The sequence below is a fragment of the Nicotiana sylvestris genome, chromosome 7 (genome assembly GCF_000393655.2).
Source record: "Nicotiana sylvestris chromosome 7, ASM39365v2, whole genome shotgun sequence".
Taxonomy (NCBI): domain Eukaryota; kingdom Viridiplantae; phylum Streptophyta; class Magnoliopsida; order Solanales; family Solanaceae; genus Nicotiana; species Nicotiana sylvestris.
In genome coordinates this window covers 30,958,169-30,963,974 of record NC_091063.1, presented here as the reverse complement: position 1 = coordinate 30,963,974, position 5,806 = coordinate 30,958,169, and positions in this window count along the sequence as shown.

Below are 5,806 nucleotides of genomic sequence, written 5' to 3'. Positions count from 1 at the left end.
TGTTCGTCTGCATTTTTTCAAGTAAAAAACTATGTGATACCAATATAGTATATCAGGATGCTATATCGGTATACTATATGAGTATAGAATTCTACTGGTTTGTGTGTGTTTTTTATCAGTAAAACATGATATTGATATAGTATATCACTATGCTATATTAGTATACTATGTAAGTATAGAATTGTATTGATTTGTATTTGTGTTTTTTATCAATGAAAGATGATATGGATATAGTATATAAGTATGCTAAATCAGTATATTATGCGAGTATAGAATTGTATTGATTTGTCTATATTTTTTTTCAGTAAAAGATTATACTGGTATAATATATAAGTATGCTATATCAATATACTATGCGAGTATATAATTATACTGGATTTTATTTGTTATTATCAGTAAAATGTAATACCAATATAGTATATATGTATGCTAAATCAGTATACTATGTGAGTATAGAATTATGCTGGTTTGTCTATGTTTTTTATCAGCAAAATATGATATTGATATAGTATATAGGTATGTTATATGAGTATACTATGTGAGTATAGAATTGTACGGATTTATGTATGTGTTCTTTATCAATAAAATATGATACATAACTGTATTTGTATTATAAACAGGTATACCCTTGAATGCGTGGATGAAAGATGCACTTGGAGACTTAAAGCATCAAGCCTGCATGCATCAAATCTTTTCAAAGTGACGGATTTCAATTCTCTCCATATTTGTTTAAATGATAAAAGATTTTGTTCACAAAAGCAAGCTGTCTCAGCTTTTGTTGCAGTTGTGGTACAAGATAAACTTGTTGACCCGAAAATCATATATACACCAACAGATATCCAGAGAGACATCTAAAAAATATATGATATGGACTTAAGCTACATGCAAGCATGGAGATCAAAATAAAAAGCAATGCAATTGTTGAGAGGAACACCAAGTGAGTCATACAAGAAAATACCAACATATCTTTATATGTTAGAGTACGCTAACCCAGGATCAGTGATGACTACACATTGAAGTAGATGGGAGCTTATTGTATGCATTCATAGCTATATATGCATCGATTATAGGATGGATCTATTGTAGGCCAACAATTGTAGTTGATGGAAGTTTTTTAAAGTCAATATATAGAGGGACCATACTCACGGCTTCCACGCAAGACGTAGAGGGTAAGAAAAAAGGTTTTCTTAGAATCAGTATTGACTAATTGATGTATTTTATTATTTCAAAAAAAATACAATCCAATTATATTCAATTAAAGCAACAAAAAAGATTTTCAAATATAATATGATACCAATATGGTATACAAGTATACCAACAGATTATATAATTATTTTGCTACATACCTGCACCTACCTATGACTATAGTACTATATAAAATAATAAATTAACATTGTGTGTTGTAACTGATATTTTTTCCTTTGGTTTTACAGGACAAATTCTAACCCTCGCATATGCAATTGTTGATTCGGAAAACAATTCATCGTGGGAGTGATTTTTCGTGCAGTTCAGAGAAACCTATGGACAAAGAGAGGGAATGTGCATTATATCAGACATGCATGATGGTATATGGAGAGTAACTTCAATTATCTATCCAGAAGTCCCTTATTGTGCACGTATGTTATGTTTCATTTGTGCAACAACATAAAGACGAACTTCAGGAAGAGCCAAATATAAATTAAAGAAGTATACTTTGCGTTAGCAAGAGCATACACCGTTGAAGAATACAACAGGCATATGGCAGAGTTAGAAGCTATTGACAGTAGAGTGAAAACATATATAATGGAGATTGGATATGATAAATGGTCCTTGGCGCATTCCAAGGCAAATAGAACCATGACCATGACATCGAATATTGCAGAATCAGTAAATGCAGCAAACAAGCACGCAAGAAACCTCCTAGTTGTGAATTTGCTTGACTTTATGTCACGACCCTAGTTCTCCCTCCATGAACCGTCGTGACGGAACCTAGTCTCTACGACTAGGTAAGCCTAACATTTTGCGGAATTTAGACGAAAACATGAAAAACTAACAATTTAACAGGTAACTTTAATTAAGAAATTTAGATGACGCTCGGCATATACAATAATTACTCTCGAACTGAACATAAATGCTCCCAAAACCCGGATATCATGAGTCACAAGCTACAGAAAGAAAACAGTGCTTCTAAACTCTAGAATCTATCAACGAAGAAAAATACAAGAAAGTCTTTAACTTAAGGAAAATTAGATAGGGACTCCTAGGTCTGCAGACGTGACAGATATACCTCGAAGTCTCTAAAGTCATCTCGCCTCACTGGAAATGTAGCTGAAAGAGGTACCTGGATCTGTACACGAAAAACATGTGTAGGAAAGGGTATGAGTACATCACAGCGGTACCCAGCAAGTGCCAAGCCTAACCTCGGTTGAGTAGTGACGAGATCAGTTCAGGGCCTAGCCACTTACCTCGAACCAAGCTCAAATCAATCCGAAGTTACGCTCTTGCCACGAGTATCCAACTCCGAGTGGCCCAAATCTAATCAAATCAATCACATAACGTAAATATAACATCAAGTAACTAATTTAGCTAATGAAATCAAAGCTAAGGAAAGAAAATAGAAAAACGCTCAAAAATCCTCCCCGAGCCCACGTCTCGGAATAGGGTAAAAGTCACAAATTATGAACACCCATTACTTACGAGTTTACTCGTACCAAAACTATCCAAATCCAATGCCAAAATCCCACTCAAAACTCAGAAATTTGATTGGGGAACGTTTTTCAAATTTTTCCAACTTTCTCACTCAAAGTCCTTGATTAAATGAAGAAAACAACTATGGATTAATGAAATATGATTAAAATAGGATTAGGAATCATTACCCAATGATTTCCTCTGAAAAACTCTCAAAAAATCACCTTCCTCCAAGCTCAAAATCGAATTTTATGGAATGAACACCAAACCCTCAAATTCTCTATTTTTCTGCCAAACAAACCACACCTGCGGGTCCTTACTTCGCACCTGTAGCGCCGCACCTGCAGAATTCCATCGCGGGTGCGGAAATCACTTAAGTGGGATGGGACCGCATCTGCGAGCACTGGGCTGCACCTGCAAGCCGCTCCTGCGGTCCCTCAACCGCTTCTTCGCTTCGCTTCTGTGGGCTCCTCACCCCATCTGTAGACCCAGCTGGGCAGGACCAATTCCGCTTCTATGGTTCCTTAGCCGCTTCTACGGTTCTGCACCTGCGGTCCAAAATGCGCAGGTGCGAAAACACTAGATGCATCACACTTCATCCATTTGCATAAGTCTCAAACCAATCCGTTAAGCACCCGAAACTCACCTGAGGCCCCCCTGGACCTCAACCAAATATACCAACTAATCCTAAAACATCATACAAACTTAGTCGAGCGCTCAAATCACATCCATTAATACTAAAAACACAAATCAACCTCTGATTCAACCTTAAAGAACTTGAAAATTCCAAATTCAACAACCGATGCCGCACCCAACCAAATCACGTCTAATTGACCCCAAATTTTGCACACAAGTCATATTCAACACTACGAACCTACTCCAGCTTCTGGAATCAGATTATAGCCCCGATATCAAAAATTTCACTATCGGCCCGAAACTCCAAAAATTCAACTTCCACCATTTGAAGCCTAAATGAGCTATGGACCTCCAAAACACAATCTGAATATGCCCCTAAGACCAAAATCACCCAATTGAGCTAACGGGATCGACAGAATTCTATTCCGGATCCATCTTCACACTGTTCTGACTACGGTCCAAATTCTAAGACTTAAGCTCTCATTTAGGGATTAAGTGTCCCAAAACACTCCGAAACTCAAAACGAATCATCCCGGCAAGTCACAGTAGTAGAAATAGATAATGGGGAAGCAGTTAATAGGGGATCGAGGTGTTAATTCTCAAAGCGACCGGCCGAGTCGTTACATCATCCCCCTCTTAAAATATTCGTTCGTCCTCGAACGAGCATAGAGACATACCTGAAGCGGTGAAAAGATAAGGATAACAGATGCACATATCCTGCGTGGTCTCCCAAGTTGCCTCCTCGACCGGCTGACCCCGCCACTGAACCTTCACTAATGCAATACTCTTTGACCTCGTCTTCCGAATTTGCCTGTCCAATATAGCCACTGGCTCCTCAACATAAGATAGATCCTTGTCCAACAGGACTAAGCTGAAATCCAACACGTGAGACGAATCACCGTGATACCTCTGGAGAATCGAAACATGAAATACCGGATGAACTCCTACTAGGATGAAAGGTAAGCCAAGCTCATAAGCAACCTCCACAACACACCGCAACACCTTAAAGGTACCAATAAACCTTGGGCTCAACTTGCCCCTTTTCTGAATCTCATAACGCTCTTCATAGGTGAAACCCAAAGCAAGACCCGCTCTCCAACCACAAATGAAAAATCACGAACCTTTCGGTCCGCATAACTCTTCTGTCTGGACTAGGCTGTGCGAAGTCTATCCTGAATCACCTTAACCTTCTCTAAAGCGTCCTGAGCCAAGTCTGTGCCCAATAATCTAGCCTCGCGCGGCTCGAACCAACCCACTGGGGATCTACACCTCCTACTGTACAGAGCATCATACAATGCCATCTAAATGCTGGACTGATAACTATTGTTGTAGGCAAACTCCACAAGTTGCAAGAATTGATCCCAATAACCTGCAAACTCCATCACACACGTACGGAGCATTTCTTCAAGAATATGAATTGTGCTCAACTCCACCCGAGTACCCAACTCATGTTGTATGGCTCTCCAAAACTGTGATGTAAACTATGTGCCCCGGTTGGAGGTGATAGAGACTGGCACGCCATGAAGTTTGACAATCTCACGGATATAAACTCGAGCTAGCTACTCAAAATAATAGGTATTCATCATAGGAAGGAAATGAGCTGACTTGGTTAGCCTATCTACAATCACCCAAACTGCATCAAACTTCCGCTGAGTCCGTAGGAGTCCAACAACAAAGTCCATAGTGATCCGCTCCCATTTATACTCTGGAATCTTTAACTTCCGAAGCAACCCACTCGGTAGCTGATGCTCGTACTTCACTTGCTGACAATTTAGGCACCGAGCAACATATTCCACTATGTCCTTATTCATTTTACGCCACCAATAATGTTGCCTCAAGTCCTGATACATTTTTACGGCACCCGGATGAATAGAGTACCGCAAGCTGTGAGCCTCCTGAATAATCAACTCACGCAACCCATCTGCTCGACGACTCAAAGCATCGGCCACCACATTGGCCTTCCCTGGGTGGTACAAAATAGTGATATCATAATCCTAAAATAGCTCTAACCACCCTCTCTGACGCAAATTAAGATCCTTCTGCTTGAACAAATGCTGCAAACTTTGGTGATCAGTATAGATCTCACAAGGGACACCGTACAAATAGTGCCTCCAAATTTTCAAGGCTTGAACAATAGTAGCTAACTCAAGGTCGTGGATAGGATAGTTCTTTTCATGCACCTTCAGTTGTCTGGACGCATAGGCAATCACCCTACGATCCTACATCAACACCGCGCCTTGGCCAACTCGCGACGCATCACAATAGACTGTATAAGATCACGAACCAGTAGGCAATATCAATACTGGGGTTGTAGTCAAAGCTGTCTTGAGCTTCTAAAAGCTCTCCTCACACTCTTCTGTCCACATGAACGGAGCACCCTTCTGGGTCAGCCTAGTCATATGTGCTGCAATAAAAGAGAATCCCTCAACAATCGACGGTAATAACCCGCCAAACGAAGAAAACTCCGGATATCTGTAGCTGAGGATGGTCTAGGCCAACTCTG